The sequence below is a fragment of the Sinohyriopsis cumingii genome, chromosome 5 (genome assembly GCF_028554795.1).
Source record: "Sinohyriopsis cumingii isolate HCF-2022 chromosome 5, ASM2855479v2, whole genome shotgun sequence".
Lineage (NCBI taxonomy): Eukaryota > Metazoa > Mollusca > Bivalvia > Unionida > Unionidae > Sinohyriopsis > Sinohyriopsis cumingii.
The window spans coordinates 36,630,474-36,651,455 of NC_142965.1; positions in this window are offsets into that span (position 1 = coordinate 36,630,474).

Genomic DNA, 20,982 nt, shown 5'->3' on the forward strand with positions numbered 1-20,982 from the left:
CCACCAGATGAACGATAAGACCAAATACATTTTTGACCCACCAGATGAACGATAAGACCAAAATAAATGTTTGACTGACCAGATGAATGATGAGACCCAAATACATATTTGACCGACCAAATGAACGGTAAGACCCAAATACCTGTTTGACCCACCAGATGAACGATAAGACCCATAACACATGTTTGACCCACCAGATGAACGATAAGACCCACATACATGTTTGACCCACGAGATGAAAGATAAGACCCAAATAAATGTTTGACTGACCAGATGAATAATGAGACCCAAATACATATTTGACCGACCAAATGAACGGTAAGACCCAAATACCTGTTTGACCCACCAGATGAGCGATAAGACCCATAACACATGTTTGACCCACCAGATGAACGATAAGAACCAAATACATGTTTCATCCACCAAACGAACGGTGAGACCCAAATACATGTTTGACCGACCAAATGAACGATAAGACCCAAATACATGTTTGACAGCTCAGATGAACGATAAGACCCAAATACATTTTTGACCCACCAGATGAACGATAAGACCCACATACATGTTTGCCCCACCCCCCAGATGAACGATAAGACCCAAATACATGTTTGACCCACCAGATGAACGATAAGATCCAAATAAATGTTGGACTGACCAGATGAATGATGAGACCCAAATGAATATTTGACCGACCAAATGAACGATAAGACCCATATACATGTTTGACTGCCCAGATGAACGATAAGACCCAAATACATGTTTGACCCACAGATGAACGATAAGACCCAAATACATGTTTGACCCACCAGATGAACGATAAGACCAAATACATGTTTGACCCACCAGATGAACGATAAGACCCAAATAAATGTTTGACTGACCAGATGAATGATGAGACCCAAATACATATTTGACCGACCAAACGAACACTAAGACCCAAATACATGTTTGACCCACCAGATGAACGATAAGACCCATAACACATGTTTGACCCACCAGCTGAACGATAAGACCCAAATACATGTTTGACCCACGAGATGAAAGATAAGACCCAAATAAATGTTTGACTGACCAGATGAATAATGAGACCCAAATACATATTTGACCGACCAAATGAACGGTAAGACCCAAATACCTGTTTGACCCACCAGATGAGCGATAAGACCCATAACACATGTTTGACCCACCAGATGAACGATAAGAACCAAATACATGTTTCATCCACCAAATGAACGATAAGACCCAAATACATGTTTGACAGCTCAGATGAACGATAAGACCCAAATACATTTTTGACCCACCAGATGAACGATAAGACCCACATACATGTTTGCCCCACCCCCCAGATGAACGATAAGACCCAAATACATGTTTGACCCACCAGATGAACGATAAGATCCAAATAAATGTTGGACTGACCAGATGAATGATGAGACCCAAATGAATATTTGACCGACCAAATGAACGATAAGACCCATATACATGTTTGACTGCCCAGATGAACGATAAGACCCAAATACATTTTTGACCCACCAGATGAACGATAAGACCCTAATAAATGTTTGACCCACCAGATGAACGATAAGACCCTAATACATGTTTGACCCACCAGATGAACGATAAGACCCAAAAACATGTTTGACCAATCAGATGAACGATAAGACCCAAATACATGTTTCACCCACCAGATGAACGTTAAAACCCAAATACATATTTGACCCACCAGATGAACGATAAGACCAATATAATTGTTTGACCGCCCAGATGAACGATAAGACCCACATACATGTTTGACCCACCAGATGAAGGATAAGACCCAAATAAATGTTTGACTGACCAGATGAACGATAAGACCCAAATACATGTTTGACCCACCAGATGGACGATAAGACACAAATATATATTTGACCTACCAGATGAACGATAAGACCAAATATATGTTTGACCCAGCAGATGAACTGTAAAGCCCATGTACTACATGTTTGACCTACCATAAACTCCACCCGATTATACATGATGGATAACAAGCACGCCTTTACCGGATGTCAGACTATGAGAATTACATCCAATTTGCTATGAATTGCAGAATAGTGACAAATTCTGATTCACATGTCAAAACTCTGTCAATTTGATACCATAGTTGATCTCGTCATTTTCGTGCTGTCAATTTGATACTATACGTGATCTCGTCATTTTCGTGTTGTCAATTTGATTCTTTAATTGATCTCGTCATTTTCGTGCTGTCAATTTGATACTATAATTGATCTCGTCATTTTCGTGCTGTCAATTTGATACTATAATTGATCTCGTCATTTTCGTGCTGGGCGACATTCTTTATTCTATGGAATGTTGATTTTATTTTGTACGGATGGTTATCTTCATGATAGAGTGCTGTTCTAATTATGTTTTATAACCTTTTAACTGGCGTGGAGTAAAATAAATATCTATGAACAAAGTAATAACTAAAAAGTCAAATCTTCCAATAGACTTTCAAGACACGTAACCGGAATATTAGGTCTGTATAAAGTAATGAAAATCTAAAGATAGGAATTTAAAAGAATACTATGTTTTGATTTTTCTTTTAAGACAGCCCATTCTAAGTTGCAGTTGCTTAGCCAAGAGAAGTAATATAAGTGCAACTCTTTGACACGTACTACTGTTCGCAATTTGTTTGAGGGCATCGACGTACATTTCCATCATTTCTATAATTTTTACATCATATATAATACATTAACATTATTTGACAACAGGTTTAGAAAATTGCATGTTTGTTATCGGAGAGGTTTTGAACTGGATTTTAATGAAAATTAAACTTGGAGTGAATCCTGATTATGAGAATTTTGTTCTCATATGACAAAGTTTTCTCTGTTTTGACACTCTACTTAAAGTTTTGATTTCAATATACATATATTGATAATATTTATTTCCGTACTTTGATGGTAATAAAACGGTAAATGTCCCAAATTTAAAATTTGTTGGAAGCGATATCCAGAAAACTTAAATAAAGAAAAGGAAATAAGGATATGTGTATGATTTGTATTACCGATCCTGTCTTTTTAAAAACAAATTAAACTATTTTCTATAAATTCTTTAAGGTTGAATTAAGGAAGTAAACGTTGTTCTTGTTTCTGCATATCAGTATACTTCGTGCATTTTATATATAATTGAAGTACCGCAGATTATTATATTGTACAATTTAAAAATCAAGATTATAAACTGTTGTGTATATTTAATTTGCATTGTTTGTAACTTTTTTGTTTATTGTATGCTATGGATAATTATATTTTGGACATGACCTTGTCCAAAATCAAGTTCATTTTCTAAATGACCTGAATCATTGAGTTTGGTTTTGTAAAGAACATGTTTATTTCACTCTGAGTCCAGATTATTAGAAATTCCCAATGAAATGCCAGGTCTACCTGTTGTTTACCACATTTTATATTCTAATTTTGGTAACAGACCTTCTAATCATAACAAATATTTTACATTGTAATTATTCTGAACCTTCCAGAATGAAATTTTCAATTAGGTAATAGTTTATTTTTAGAAAATGATAATTGTGGCCTGAAGTCAAGTAGAGGACTATACAATCTTATTTATCAAGAAATTATTCATTCGTACTGTAAAATCTGAGCAGAATCAGTTGTATTAGTATTGTGTCTAGTATTTCCTTTGCTCTTGAATTTATTTATTCAAATTATTTAATTCAAGTTATTCTTCTCTGGAAGTACAAAGTGTTAAAAAATAACATTCCTGGAAATAGAGACTAGGATTTATATTAAAATTAAAATAAAAATATATTCTTGGATAATATTATTGTGATTCAAATAAGGAATGTTGGCACATCACTATGACACAGACTATCACATGCACATCAACACTTCCAGCGTTAGATTTATTTAGGAATATCGTTAAAGTTTATTCAGAACTTTATTCATTAGGACTTGTGTTGAAACTTATACGATTAATTGGAATTTAATTCGCAATACCGTAAGTTTCTTAAAATACATTTTTCACTTTGTATTCTAGGAAATAAATTATTTGTTGAATATTACAAAACATTTTGGTTTTCGCAGTTTTTATAGCTCGTCCTTGGGATAAGAATTTCTCTAAAATATTTCAGAAAACTTTGTTTTTGAAATTTAAATTCACTTTGGTTTAGAATTTTTAAGTCCCAGATAATTATTTACTTATTTGAGAAAGCGATAGTGAAAGCAACAAGTTTTTACAATGTCATCTAAAATGGAGAACCTAATTGTAATCCGTACTCAGGAAAAGTTAGAGTCCTTATTAAACGGATGACTTACTACAGCTTACCAGACAATATTTCTGAGGGTCAGGCTTCTTTGACGTAGCAAGAAATAAAAAATACTTTAGTCCAATATTTGGTGGAAAATGATTATTTAAATAAAGGTGTTTTAGGTTTGATTATTAAGTCTATATCTGGCTCTGACATGAAATTAAAATAACTGAAATTAATACAAAGATGTTAAGAAAGTTACGAAGGCTTGATCTTTCAAAAAGAGAAAGAGGATAAACAATTGCAATTGGAGAAAAAGAAGAGAGAGACAATGCAGCTACAGAAAGAGGATAAACAAATGCAATACGGGGGATGTAATTGAAATTGTAGAAAGAGGAAAGAGAGCGAAAGTGTGTGTGATTTTGGATTTTTAACGTAGCTTGAACAATTTTTTCAGTCATATCACTACGATGTCTGCAGAGTGACAGTTTATAGTGATGTGTAGCACTGGGGCATCATGCCGTAGACATGTAGCATGAAGTCCCACCCAGTCACATTATCCTGACACCAGGCCGACCAGTCCTAACACTAACCTCTTAATGCTGAGCGCCAAGCGAAGCAGCGAGAGGGAAAGAGAAGATATGCTAATGTCAATAATGTTTAAAAGAGAAAAAGAAGAAAGTGAATTTCAGTTTAGAATAGAGGATCTAGAGGTGGCAAGTAAAATGCATGTCCCCACTTTCACACAAATTCAAGTTCTGATGTTATTAACATATTCTCGCAAATAAATGTATAACAATACGTATAATGTCATACTGTAGTACGAAACCAACAAATTAAACACAGGCAAAATAACTATGACAATTACACCAAATTTAGATATTAGAGTATTTAAATGGGTTTATTTAGGTAACTAAATGACATCGAATTTAAAATCTTTTAGATGCGATTACTGAGAGGCATTTATCGTGGGAAAAATCCTCCAGAATGGCCTTATAGAACAGATTGTCTTTCTGTGTACCAGAATCTGTGTTAAAAAGTGTTTTATAATGGATAGAAATCGCTTTTGCCTGATTATGGTGATTATGGTTGCACCACATGGGGAATTGCAATGCTACTAATCTTAATCAGATAATTAAACTCCAAAAACAATTCTAAAACAGTTTTTCCAAATTGCAAATTATATATATATATAGATGAAAGAAAAATGGCAAAGAACAGTGCATAAGTGGTGTATAACCAGCCCATGCGCAATCGCTACCGACCCCTTTCTCAGGGTCTCAGTGCTACAGAGAACGATTATACAAACGAAATAAAAACAAAAATATGTAATTACATTACATACATGATATTTGGCTATAGATATATTTCAAAATAGATATAATAATACAAACGAATAAAATAAGCAAGTTTGTACGGAGTTGCTTCTTGCGATGCATCTTACAATAATGATTTCATGGAAGAAAGTGGCAACACTAAAAAAGATGACGTAAGCAGGTAGGTCTGCATTGGGAAGTTTTAAGGAAACTTTTATTCCGTAGACAGCATCTTGTTGAAGTAGCGATTACTTAAAATTATTACAAGTTTTGTTCTTATAAACAGAACTCAATATAAAGGGTTAGAACCTTTGAGGAAGATCATTAATAGCAGGAAACGCGATTTTGGTAACATGGAAAGTTCTTGTTATCTACACAAGGGAAATTGCCTCTTTGGATACATGTTATTGATATAAACTGCTGGGTTTGAGTGTCTGCAGCCAGTGAGTGCAAAAGGTTCTTTTGATTTTCTACGTTTGGTGCTTCATTTAGAGTTATGAACGAGTCCATTCACGAATATATCTTTAAAAATGTGGTCTATGGAATATAAATGTTCCGCCACTGGTCTTTCCATTTATTTAGTTTGCTAGTCTGATCTGTGGAGATTCATTCTAAAATTAACTTTGTTTCTTCAACATACTAATTGTTCCATACTTTGCGTGTCATTTTATAGGTCAGGTTTTTTGTGCAACATTTTAGTGGCTGTCAAAGAATGTTCAATTTTTCTTTCCTGTGTTGAAAAATGTGTTTGATTCTTTTATGATGCGACCTATTTGACGGATATCTTGGTAGAACGTGAGAATGAAAGGTATATTTCCGCACTTTCATTTTCCTTGTATTTTAGGAAGTCAAACCCAGTTTGTTTGCCATTTTGCTCGTTGCATCGTTTCCTCTGTTGGATCGCTGTTGGGATCCCGACCTGTCAGATGATGGGTCAGTTCTCTGCATCTCTAATAGAGACTTATGGCACTACAGCGTATCGTTCTGATTCTTTACTATAGAGGATGTTTTGGGGTGAAGTACATTGAGCGGCAAGTGTAGAGGATGTTTTGGGGTGAAGTACATTGAGCGGCAAGTGTAGAGGATGTTTTGGGGTGAAGTACATTGAGCGGCAAGTGTAGAGGATGTTTTGGGGTGAAGTACATTGAGCGGCAAGTGTAGAGGATGTTTTGGGGTGAAGTACATTGAGCGGCAAGTGTAGAGGATGTTTGTGGTGACGTGGGTTGGGTGGCAAGTGTAGATGATGTGGGGAGAAGTGCATTGGGCGGCAAGTGTAGAGGATGTTTTGGGGTAAAGTGCGTTGGGTGGCAAGTGTAGAGGATGTTTTGGGATGAATTGCGTTGGCTGGCAAGTGTAGAGGATGTTTTAGGGTGAATTGCGTTGGCTGGCAAGTGTAGATGATGTTTTGAGGAGAAGTGCGTTGGCTGGCAATTGTAGAGGATAGTTTGGGGGTGACGTGCAGTGGCTGGCAAGTGTAGAGGATGTTTTGGGGTGAATTGCGTAGGGTGACAAGCTTGATTAAAGTAGCTGCTGGCATTCCACAGTTGGTTTGGACAAAATTTAGAAGTGTAGAGTGTTTGCAACAATTTTAGGTTTTGGATCCACAAATAAATGAAAGGTATTAAAATTTTCGGTAGCGAATTTTATCAAATGATATAAATTTTTTCCCTGCATTATAAATCGGGCAGATTTTCCCTCACATGTTGCTATGTCATTTCCACATTATGACTGAAACTTATCCAATCAGTGCGTTTCCTTCATAAATTGTCCTTTTTCCCTCCATTAAAGTTTTCTCTTTTTGCGCGTCATCTTTTGATAATTCTTCTGTTTTTACTCTGAGAAGGCTTTATTCCTGGAGTAATGCTAGAAATTCTTAATCTCTTGTCCTGACACACTTTTCTACGTTCCTCATTGTCTGCATCATGCAGTCCTTCAATTAGCCTCTTATCTCCATATTTCTGGCAATGAAACGTTTACCCTCGTTATGCAGTGCAAAATAAATGGACATTAAATTTCTGTCTTTCTATTAAAATCTTCCAGCACTTTCTGCTTGATCCAGTCCAAGCTGCTAGTCGTGTGATGATGAAGACTGTTCTTGTAATGAAGACTGCTCATGTAATGAACTATTCGCCTCCATTTATCATGGACCTAGTGAGCTTCTTCTTCCTCTTAACGTACTATTTGATTGGTTTACTCTTGACTTTTTCATATTTTATATTTACGAAAAATGATATAAAGCAGATTTTGTACATGATTTTTCAGAAGAATTAAATATTTAACTACATAAATGCAAGCAGCTTGCTCATTGTTCTTGTGTCCAAGGTAAGTAAGATTTTCAAACAAGGCCGTTTGTGGAAAAAATATTCAAAACTATGTTATAAAATGCTTTTTGCACAACGTAATGAGCAGATTCGAAATCCCTTTCTCCCGTGGAATATTATCCAACTGAATTTACCGTTTGAATTAATGAAGAGTTAGATTATTCAAAATTACGGACTGTATTATCTTCTTTGATTAGAGCTGCGTTTGCTGTGATACGTTATGTCACTGTAGTGCATTAAGAACGAAGTCATCTCAAATAAAATTAACGGATGGCGTGGAGCATACACTCACAAAATTTTATCAAGAAAAAAAAAACAAAAGCAAAATTTTTAAAAGATCTCTAAATCAAAAAATACGCACTAATTATAGCAGGACGTAGAGATCCACTGATTGTGATGTTTCAAACTGGGAAGTATCATTAACAGCGTTCCTCTCGTTCGATGTTTTTTCCAAGCGGTCTACAGGGATCAGAGAATCAGACATCATTCTAAACGTTGTAGAAAAGGACTGACTAGTATCATTTAGGCAATCATCTGGGGAAAACGAATGAGACAGACAGAATGAGGAAGGGAAGAAGAATATTATTAAGAAACATGTAGACCCGTTTCAGATGGTACAGAAATTTGAAATGTAAACAAATACACTTTTGCTGTATCGAGTTACTATAGAGAAATAGGAGCAAACCAAATATCAAGTTGTTGTTGTTGTTGTAGGGTTTAACGCCATTTTTCAGCACATGATAGGCTATACATGGCGGCCAGTATTAATGGTGGAGGAAGAACCCGGGAAATGCCCGGAAAGAACCACCGACCCACGAGAAGCTACTGGCAAGCTTTATCACATACACACATTGGCTGAATCCGAAACTCGAACCCACGCAGGCAGAGGTGAGATGGCAGTGATCCGTAACGGAGAGCGCTTTAGACCACTCGGCCACTCGGGGCCCCAAATATCAAGTAGAACATGGCTACATATTATGTAAGGTGATAATAGTTTACATTTAAGGGAGGCGGGATCCGACAGGTACAATTTCAAAGACTAATTCTCAAGAATTGTTGCGAAAAAATTTGACTGAAAGAGGGATCCAATGTATTTATTTCTCTATGTGTTTATATAATATAGAAGTTGGAAAATACTATGAGATGGTGCTTACAAATTTTGTATTCAAACTATTTTCGTCAATCGTTTCAATAATTGTCATCATTTACTTTCTATTTTATGTCACGGTCTACTGATTACTGCTTTGACCCTAGATGTTGCATTAGTAGTTTAAGTTTCTTAAACTTACACAGGATCACAGTTCATTTCATAACCTAAGGCATACTCCGTACACAACAATCTCCAGGCTAGTGAGTTCTTTGTGCTAGTGATACGTCACTTCCGAAATCACGGCAGGGTCAGTAATTCCTGCGTTAAATTATTAATAACAACAAATTGGGTTATCAGGTATGGCAGACTTTTAAAATCAAAATGTTTCAAGAAAAGCTTCCGTATGTGACTGAGATACACCACTATACAAATACCCACTAAACATAATGGATACATCATCCAACAATTCAACTTGAGCTGTATTCACACGCCAGAGAATCCAGTCATCAAAGCAATGCATTTCAGAAGGAAAGGGAACTAATTCTTTGTAGACAGGTTTTATCTTCAACCCGAAAGGTACATACCAATGGGTCTATAACGTGTTCAGGATGGACATCATTAAGAGTAAGTCAAACGCAACGTACTCATAATTTGGCCTAGTGGCGACTTTGATTAAAATGACCTCACAGTTGTCCACCCACTAGTCAAATGTATATAAGTGTTCAACAAACCAGTCAGTAGGATCAGTGTTCGATACATTACGTGGGACAGATGCGACATTTCAGTGGTATTTAGTTGAAATGTTTAGTAACTTTAAATATTGAAACAAATAAACTGATGTCGTGTAGATCCAACTCTCCATGAAAGTTATTATCCAATAACAATTTTAAGCTTCTTTTATAAATTATTCTCTGCTGTACTAAATCTCATAATTTAAAATTTTCTCACAAGACGCTAGAGAAAACAACTGCGATTTCGAGATAGATCCTCAACAACGAATCATTTATTTGCACTAAATATTCTATGTGAATTTCTGAAATTCTGAAAACAAAAAAATTATGTTTTTTTTAAATATCAAGTTTAGCAAAGCATTTTATTCAGTTTGTCATGAAAGTAAACGGCACCTTTTAGAATTATTTATAACTTGTTACAAAATATAAATTCCTGTACTAAGTTTGCCGAAGAACAGTTCACTTTCCCCCACATTTTTCGTGTGGTTAGGCAAGGAGAAAAATACCGGTAATATTCTTGACGATTTGGATTCCTTTTTGCATATCTGTGTATATCAGTGTTCTGGAAAGCGATTGAAAAGGATTTAAAGTTTCATGATATCTACAGATGTTAATTTTATTATATGCAGACGACACCGTAATAACCAGGGACTGGTTGAGATTCTAGCCAATACAGGCCTGTTGCCTTTTGCTGGTATATAAACCTTTTGAACCTGAACATTAACTTTGAAATATTAAAGATAACAATATTTGTTACACAGAAGACTGATAAATATATCATTTGTATCTTGCAGAAAATACTGTCTATGTATGTGATGACTTTGTGCACCTTAGTAACTTAATTAACAAACAAACTTATATTTTTAAAAGTCATAATACATAATGCTAAAGAAACAAAAACGCAATTCATTTTTATCGAATAAAATAGGAAACTTGTACATCCCCGTCGAATTGCAATTACAATGTCTTGATCATACAGTTTAACCTATTTTGCCTTATAGTTGTTGTTTTGTATATCAATATTACGTGCTTCAGTTTTTGCTCATGACTGTGTGTGTCTGTGTATGTGATTTGGAGTTTAACATAGCTTTAACAATTTTTCAGTCATATCGCTACAATGTATTCAGTGTGGCACTTTATAGTGATGTTTAGCACTGGGGTATCACGCCGCAGACATGTAGCATCAAGTCCCACCCAGTCACATTATCCTGACACCAGGTAGACCACTCCTACCACTAACCTCTTAATGCGGAGCGCCTAGCGAGGCAGTTGTTAGTACCATTTTTATAAGTCTTTGGTATAACTCGGCCGGGGTTCAAACACGTCTGCCCGTGATTGAGGGTTGTGATGGAGATGGTTGCCTACCTGACTTCTATCATGGTTGTAAGTAGTAAAAAAAAATGTGTATTAAATTTTGAGTTCAAGGTCTAACTTATTTATGACTTAGTGTAATTTTTCATCAGAATTCCAGAACATTCTGTTTCGTTTTAGATCGAATGAAATTTTTAAATATAGGGGACTTAATAAACAAATAATTCATTCCTATCTTAAGATCAATATATGGAATCCATTTGTTATCGGAGTTTAAAGATGTGTTCGGATATGATTCTAGCAGAATTTATCATTTATTTGATTAGCACATTAGTTTGGGATTTTTGTGAATTCATTCAAAGACAGTCTAAATTGCTTCATTGGTACGTTAGGACCACACTCAAGAAATTTGGTACATCGTGACATTCAAGACTATTGGAATTCATTCGGAACAATCTATACGTTTGAACTTATGATAAGACTTTAAGATTATTTGGAATTCAATTCACAATACTGGAAGTATTTTCTGAATTTTTTACTTTGTATTCTTGAAAAATAAAGTATTTGTTGAATTTAAGTTGAATTGTTGGCTTCACTTCCTTTATGTTATATGATTTAAGACATAGAGTCGTAGCATTGTAAAGATGGTGGGTTTGAGACTATTAAATTAATTTAAAACGAGTACGATTATTTCTTCTAGTAACTAACCAAACTGAGAAAAATGACGCCTATTTACATGCTGAGTTCAGAAGTTGCAGAAAACCCATCAATCTTTATGTTGAATCTCGTATTGATTTGATACTGGATTCATTCCAATTATAAATGGAATTAAAAAAAACTCAACAAATTTATATAACATACTATAAAATGAGTGTAAAATGGATAATAATTACAAACAGATAAAATGCGTTAACATTGAAAGAATGAATACTAATTACATATAAACTGAATATATTGGAAGAACGGATATCATTTATCAGCTCTCGTTGATAAATAACACAAGAGCTAGAAAAGCTAGAATTGTCCAAGCCATAAAGAAATTGAACATTCAAGAATGGATTATGTAAGTCGCAATTCATCGTAGTTTCATCCAAAGGATATTTCCTTTACCATCAGAGCCCGAAGCTTGATCATTAGTTATTACTTGTACATGGAGTTACATTAGTACCTGTACATGGAGTTACATTAGTACCTGTACATGGAGATACATTAGTACCTGTACATGGAGATACATTAGTACCTGTACATGGAGATACATTAGTACCTGTACATGGAGATACATTAGTACCTGTACATGGAGATACATTAGTACCTGTACATGGAGATACATTAGTACCTGTACATGGAGATACATTAGTACCTGTACATGGAGTTACATTAGTACCTGTACATGGAGATACATTAGTACCTGTACATGGGGATACATTAGTACCTGTACATGGAGATACATTAGTACCTGTACATGGAGATACATTAGTACCTGTACATGGGGATACATTAGTACCTGTACATGGAGATACATTAGTACCGTTACATGGAGTTACATTAGTACCTGTACATGGAGATACATTAGTACCTGTACATGGAGATACATTAGTACCTGTACATGGAGATACATTAGTACCTGTACATGGAGATACATTAGTACCTGTACATAGAGATACATTAGTACCTGTACATGGAGATACATTAGTACCTGTACATGGAGTTACATTAGTACCTGTACATGGAGATACATTAATACCTGTACATGGAGATACATTAGTACCTGTACATGGAGTTACATTAGTACCTGTACATGGAGATACATTAGTACCTGTACATGGAGATACATTAGTACCTGTACATGGAGATACATTAGTACCTGTACATGGAGATACATTAATACCTGTACATGGAAATACATTAGTACCTGTACATGGAGTTACATTAGTACCTGTACATGGAGATACATTAGTACCTGTACATGGAGATACATTAGTACCTGTACATGGAGATACATTAGCACCTGTAGATGGAGATACATTAGTACTTGTACATGGAGATACATTAATACCTGTGCATGGAGATACATTAGTACCTGTAGATGGAGTTACATTAGTACCTGTACATGGAGATACATTAGTACCTGTACATGGAGATACATTAGTACCTGTACATGGAGATACATTAGTACCTGTACATGGAGTTACATTAGTACCTGTACATGGAGATACATTAGTACCTGTACATAGAGATACATTAGTACCTGTACATGGAGATACATTAGTACCTGTACATGGAGTTACATTAGTACCTGTACATGGAGATACATTAGTACCTGTACATGGAGATACATTAGTACCTGTACATGGAGATACATTAGTACCTGTACATGGATATACATTAGTACCTGTACATGGAGATACATTAGTACCTGTACATGGAGTTACATTAGTACCTGTACATGGAGATACAGTTTTTTACCTCTGTTCAAATTTACAGCGATTAGTTACAGACTCCCAGTAGAGGCAGGGCGCTGGGGAAATGTACCATATAAAGCAATAAAGGGACATCTTTGTGAGATAAACAACTTTGGTGATTGAAGTGAAAAATCGTACTTTATATTCTTATTTTTATAGCACCCCAAATTAAATTTTAAACAACTGCATCCAAAGGGAAATATTTCTAAACTGGTAAAACTAAAACAATTTATGCAAATTATGATGCAACCGATATAACAGCAATATTGATATCGCATGGGTTTACAAACAGCACATTTCTCCTTACAGGTCAGTTTTTTGAGTTGATGTTGTCATTAATCACTTGGATGTGCTATTACGATATTCAGCAACTTTTAAATATGTTTGTACATGTGTACACATCCTTGTTAAGGCTTTTCATCGGCGTTGATTTCAAATATGTTTGTACATGTGTACACATCCTTGTTAAGGCTTTTCATCGGCGTTGATTTCAAATATGTTTGTACCTATGTGTACACATCCTTATTGAGACTTTTCATGGGCGTTTCCTACGTGGTTGTTTGGTCACTTAACAAAACTTATGTAACTTTTCATTATCACACATAGAGTTTACTCTATATGCAGATTGATTTCGCGCGCGCACACACACACACATACATGCATGCATGCATGCATGCATGCATGCATGCATACATACATACATACATATATATATATATATATATATATATATATATATATATATATATATATATATATATATATATATATATATATATATATATATATATATATATATATATATATATATATATATATAAGTTAAGTGACCAAACAACCACATAGGAAATGTTTTCATTTATGTGTAATATCAAAGATTTCTGCAATAGGAGAATAATCTATACAGGTTTTAATGATATACACATTTTCCTTCGTCGTTCCATTTCATAAGTTTTATTTTTAAAAGGCCAGAACTTGCGTAATTCTAGTACATGGGTGTTTTATGTCGAAAACGTCAAGTTCGACAAATTGCACTGACAAAACGTCTTTGAAAATGTTTCTTGAGGCTAACTAAACAGTATAGATATGCAGGAGCGGCCTTAGCAAGAGCGGGGCCCGATTTTGATCATTTTGGCGGGGCCCCCTGGAATTAGGCCCTGTGAGCATGGCATTTGGAAATAAAATTACAAACAAGGTTTATATGATATTGAACTTAAATCTTCTTCTATCGCTTTAAAATTAATTTTTCTCTATAGTTTTTTAAAAAAAATTAATAACACGCGGGGCCCCTGTACGAGCAGGGCTCGATTGGGCCAAATTTGTCCAATCGGCCTAAGCCTGGTCCTGTAGATATGTACTGTTGCGGACACGAACGTCGTAGACATGCACTTGAAGTCGACTGACACAGATAAAGTACACACATGATTTTGAAACGATCAAGGACAACACCCGTTTCTCTGTTTCAGTGTATATATAGCTTTCAGGGTTTCTATGAAATCACTGAATCATGTCATAACAACATTCCGTTAATAAGAATGCCCTAAAGGCCTCAAAAACCTGATTTCATTGTGAATGATAGCTGTATTCATATAAAAAAAAAACATTCTGATTTCCATATTAAGTAATATGAAAGTTTCTAAGGACAAAGATTCAAAAGCATTTGATAATTATATTGTCGATTTATATAAAGCAACTGGATTAAGAATAGGTAACGGTTGGCTTTTTCATGAGATTGGTAAATACACCTGCACAGGCCTTCGTGGCCGTAGTGTTATAGATTTTATTCGACTTTTTGATAGTGCTGCTTCATTACTCTCTGATTATTACGTCCACAAAACTACAGCTGATTCTGATCATTCGCCAGTAGAGTTTGCTTTAAAATGTGGCGCCTTTACCTCTCATTACGTAAACGCTAACAATTTCAAAACGAATTACAGATGTTATCGCCCGACATGCTGATGCACTCCTTCAAGATCTAGAAAGTAACCATACCCAACTGTATAGCAAATATTTCTGTTCATGACCCTGATAGGATAGATATATGTGTGAGAGAATTCACGGATATATTAGATGGGATTGGAATATCTTACTTTAAGAAGTCAGGCAGTCAAAGTAGTAGTGTTGAATGTATCGATTATAGGGCCAAACCAAAAAAAATAAATAATTTAGTAGTGAGTGTAGGGATAGTCATAAGCGCTATGTGGACCAGTTATCAATCTATCGCAAAACTTTAAGAGAACGGATATGTCACTAAAGTGTAAAAGAATGAAAACTTAAAAGACATTTGTAAGAAAGGCAAAGTTCCAATATACAAAAAAAATATATCACATGTGTTACCTAAGATGAAACAATCTAATCCAAAGAAACTATGTAATTTCTTTACGAAAAAACAATTTCCTTTCACCTGAACAATTTTTCCAGTGTTTTAATACATTGCACAATCAAAATGAATCATTTTCAAACGAGGAAACAAATAATTTCATACGAGATATATACGAAAATGATTTACTGGATCAAAGAACGATATATAAAGAACCAGATACACAAATAACAGAGGATGAAATTTAAAAGCGATACCAAATTTTAAAACAGCGAAACAGTGGCAATGATTATGTTTTGAATGAATAGTTCAGAAACGGAATGGAGATACTTAGACCCTGTATATGTAAAATATTTAATGCAATATTCGAAAGAAGACGTTTTTCTACTAAATGGGATGACAGAGAAATTATACACATATTCTAGTCCGGAAACGCTTGCAATACTGGAAAAAATTATATATATTTACCAGTATTTTGATTAAAGAATTGGGCGAGGAAAAATGAAAAACTATCGGATTCATAATTTGGTTTCAAGAAAGGAGTTGAAACTACTGACGCTATTTTTGTTTTGCATTGCTTGATTGGCAAGTATTTTAAGTCAAGGTAATATAATTTATGCAGCGTTTGTTGATTTTAAAATGACATTTGATAATGTTTACAGAAATGGTTTGTGATTAAACGTTTTCAAACAACTTGTACATTGCTAATTGTTAAAGTTCTTCGTTCTGAGTAAAGTGTAGTTAAATCTTGTGTTTCACATTGGGATATTCGTTGTAACATTTTTAAGTTTGGAATAGGTTTAATACAAGGTGAAGCATTATCACCGATACTGTTTTCATTATTTATTGAAGATGTGGAAATATCATTACAATCTTCGGGAAATATCTGTATAGAGTTAGACGAGCTGTCTTTATTTTTCAACATTGTTTGCTGGCGATTTAATTTTATTTTCAAGAAATAATTAGCCTTTGCAAACGCTTAAGGATAATTTACACGACCAATGTAATAAATGGAATCCAAATATAAATCTTGATAAAACTAAAGTTATGTTCTTTAGAAAATATGGTCCATTAAGACCATACGACGTATAAAATATAGCTGGGAGTAATGTTGAGATGGTGGAAAAATATAATTGCCTTGGTCATGTTTTCTCGAGCAACGGAAACGTCTCTAAAGCACAACAAACAATGACTGATAAAACACCGAAGGCAATGAATATGATTATTTGTAATTTGAAAAACAAAAAGAATTTAGATTATAATGAACATTTGAAACGTTTTGGTATTTATTAATTATGCATCGTAGATATGGAGCTTACACCAAGATGACGCCATTGAACATGTACCACGAAGGTTTTTAAAATATTTGTTAAATATAAAAATACCTTTTTCTGACGTCGGTGTATATGGTAAACTTGGAAGAATTCCACTTAAAATATTTAAGACTAGTAAAATTAGTTAAATATTGGTCTACAATTATGAAGTCTGCAAATATTGTAAGAGCACAGCATATAGGCAAGTTATAGGTTGAAAATTAATCTAATAACAGTATCAATTAGGTCACACTCCTAAAAGAGAATTTGAACAGATTTGTTTTTGGTGAAGTATGGATGTTTCCTGATTCTGTAAATTGCTCTAAGTTTATTCCAATTTTCAAACGAGGAGTTACAGATCTTTTTCTATGAGACTGGAATAACAAATTACAATATATAACAAACTGTCCACATATAAACAAATAAAAACCCACTTCGGATTCGAAGATTATTTCAAATACTTGTGCAACCATAAACATTGATCTGCTTTGACAAAAGTGCGGGTGTCGTCCAATAATTGGGAAGTATGGAAGCAATAGAAAGATATTGCATGCTCTGTGCCATCCATGATATCGACGGTCAATAACGTTTTGTTTTGGTATACCATGTGTATACTAACTTGCGTGTATAACGAATTGGAAAGTTGTTCTGGAATAAACCAGCGATGGACAAATACATTGAATTGTTAACTTCTAGGAATAAGAAAATAATATGTCCACTAGCTAAATTTCTTTATGAAGCGTTTAAAATAAGAAATAGATTATTATTTCTAGAGTAATTTCTTACAAATATTGTGTAAATATGTCCATACTCTCCTTTTCAATTTTTGATAATTACCGTGTTGAGTTGATTTTTAAAGTTGCATATATAACGTTTGATAACCGCGCAGTGTTTGTAACATCTGTAATATGTATTTTATAAGCATGTAAATCCTTATAATAATAAACTAATGAACTGAATATAAACCGTCGTCATTGAAGGCTTCCAGTGAAGCTATTCGCAATAGCGTGACAATTTCTCAGCAGACGGCTCCATATTCATAACAGCTTTTCTAAACAGAAATCATTAAGCAGCCTCTATTTTATATAACCTACTGAAACAATACATAAAATATACATGTTTACAAAATGAGACATTTTATGGACCCTTAATTTTTATTTAAGGCTGTTTTTCACTGGACACTTCAATTTCTCAAAGATGTTTCGATTTTAACCAAGAACAGTTCCCACGCCCGATAACCGTGCACAGTTCCCTTCTCCAACAACCAAGCACAGTTTTCCCCATAGCCAGGCACAGTTTCCCCAACCGATAATAATGTACTTTTCCCTCCTACAACCAAGCACAGTCCCCACTCCGATAACCAGACACAGTACCCACGTCCCATAACCATGCTGCCCGATAACCATGCATGGCTGCCCTGCCCTGCCCCATAACCAGGCACGGTTTCCCTGCCCCATTACCAAGCAGAGTTCCCAGTCCGATACTCAGGCACAGTTCCCAGTCTCATACTCAGGCACAGTTCCTCCGACCCATAAAACAAGCACATTTCCGTCACCCGATAGCCATGCACAGGTGAAATGCCCAATAACCAAACACAGTCCCATCACCCGATAACCATGTATAGTTTCACCACCCCCACCACCCATAACCAGGCACAGATACCCTGTCCCCATAACCGGCACGGTCCCCCTGCCCGATAACTTCGCTTCTCGGAACTAATAAATTACATATCATTCTGAGTAATAAATCCTACTCTAATTTCTCACTCTGACTCTAGAAATGCAGTGTCTTGATTGGTCAGACAATTTCCTAGTAAGATTTGGAGTCAAGTAATATTTTTATAATAACGGCCCAGGTTTTGTCTGCAGACTAAACATATATTTTAGGTCCATTAAGTTCACTCTAATTCAAATCAAACCTATTCATACCAGATACTTTAAATTTAAAAAACGGTTAAAATGCTTGGCTCTAGCTGTGACTGGTTACTGGAATTCAATGAAATTATGAATACATTCAGTTTCTCTTGCTAACATAAACAGTGCGATAAAGTCTATTTCAGCGCGTTTTTAATGTAATATCCTACGATAATTTCAACGTGATAACTATGTTTATTTTATTTTTATTTATAAATCTAATTGCATTGGAATATAAAGCACTTAATTTCATTTTTATTAAGATTACCCCAGGCAATTCGTGACAGGTCTATGAAAATACTGATGTTTTTGATTCACTAGTAGGCAAAATATTGCAAGGGTCATATTCCAGATGAACTATGCAAATTGTAAGGTTCGAATTTAATGATCTGTTCTATTAGAGACGCTGTATATCTGGCGTGTAAACTTTATAATTTACGACTGCAAGGTGCACATTTTTTAGGAAAAAAACTTGATTAAATTTAGTAATGAAAGTGTTTACGTAGTGACTGTAACTGTCATAAAAATCATAATCATTTCTTAAACGATATATAAATCGGTCATTAATGAATGTTAATTCCAAACTGAAACTAAAGAAAAGGAAAAAAATACCCTCAATTTTGTATAAAAACAGTCATATCATTCGAAAAACTACACAATCCGATGCATCTTATAGAGAAGCTAAGTTTGCAAAAAGTCGCTTTCCTAACATTTTTGTAAAATTTAGGTACGATTTGCTTCTTAGCGATATATTAATGCAGCCGTTAATCGTACTGGCACGGAATGTATATATCGATTGATTAGTGCAGCCTTTAATCGTACTGGTACAGAATGTATATATCGATTGATTAGTGCAGCCTTTAATCGTACTGGTACAGAATGTATATATCGATTGATTAATGCAGCCTTTAATCGTACTGGCACAGAATGGATATATTGATTGATTAATGCAGCCTTTAATCGTACTGGTTCAGAATGTATATATCGATTGATTAGTGCAGCCTTTAATCGTACTGGTACAGAATGTATATATCGATTGATTAATGCAGCCGTTAATCGTACTGGCACAGACTGCATATATCGATATATTAATGCAGCCATTAATCGCACTGGCACAGACTGTATATATCGATTGATAAATGCAGCCGTTAAATCGCACTGGCACGGAATGTATATATCGATTGATTAATGCAGCCATTAATCGCACTGGCACAGACTGTATATATCGATTGATTAATGCAGCCGTTAAATCGCACTAGCACCGAATGTATATATCGATTGATTAATGCAGCCGTTAATCGTACTGGCACCGAATGTATATATCGATTGATTATTAGTAAGCAAAGCAAGGAACGATAAATATCTTGTACCTGCATTGTTCATTGGTAAAGAACAAGTATAAACTATTTCAGCAATAATTATCATATTTGATAATTAGACTATACATACTATTAAATAATTATTATTCACTTTATTTCGCTCTGCGTCAAACAATATTCCATGGAAGACCATGATAAAAATGCCCTGAGAAATGCATATAACACAATCAATATTAAAGTACATCGATATCTGAAGGCGAGGCCAACCAAGAGTTGGAATGTCGCGCTATATTACAATAAATGCGCGTAACCCCGCCTCCCCCCCCCCCTTTTTTCTCTCCACCGGTTATGAGTAGACCCGTCGTCCACCTTTTGCTACCCAGTTTAGTGCCAGTGTACTATTGTAGAAGTCAATAGAGATCGAACATTTTCGTCCGAAAATTTTGTGATGACAACTAACGTGCATATTATTCAATAATCATATATAGGCTACTTATACATTTTAGAACAACATTTATATAAGACAGGTAAAGGTGCCTACTTTAGAATATCAATTATTTCTCTAATTAGAATTTCATATCAGGAATCACTAATTGTAGCTTCTACACTTTATTTGCTCCATTCTTACAGTTGTAAAGAGAAACCT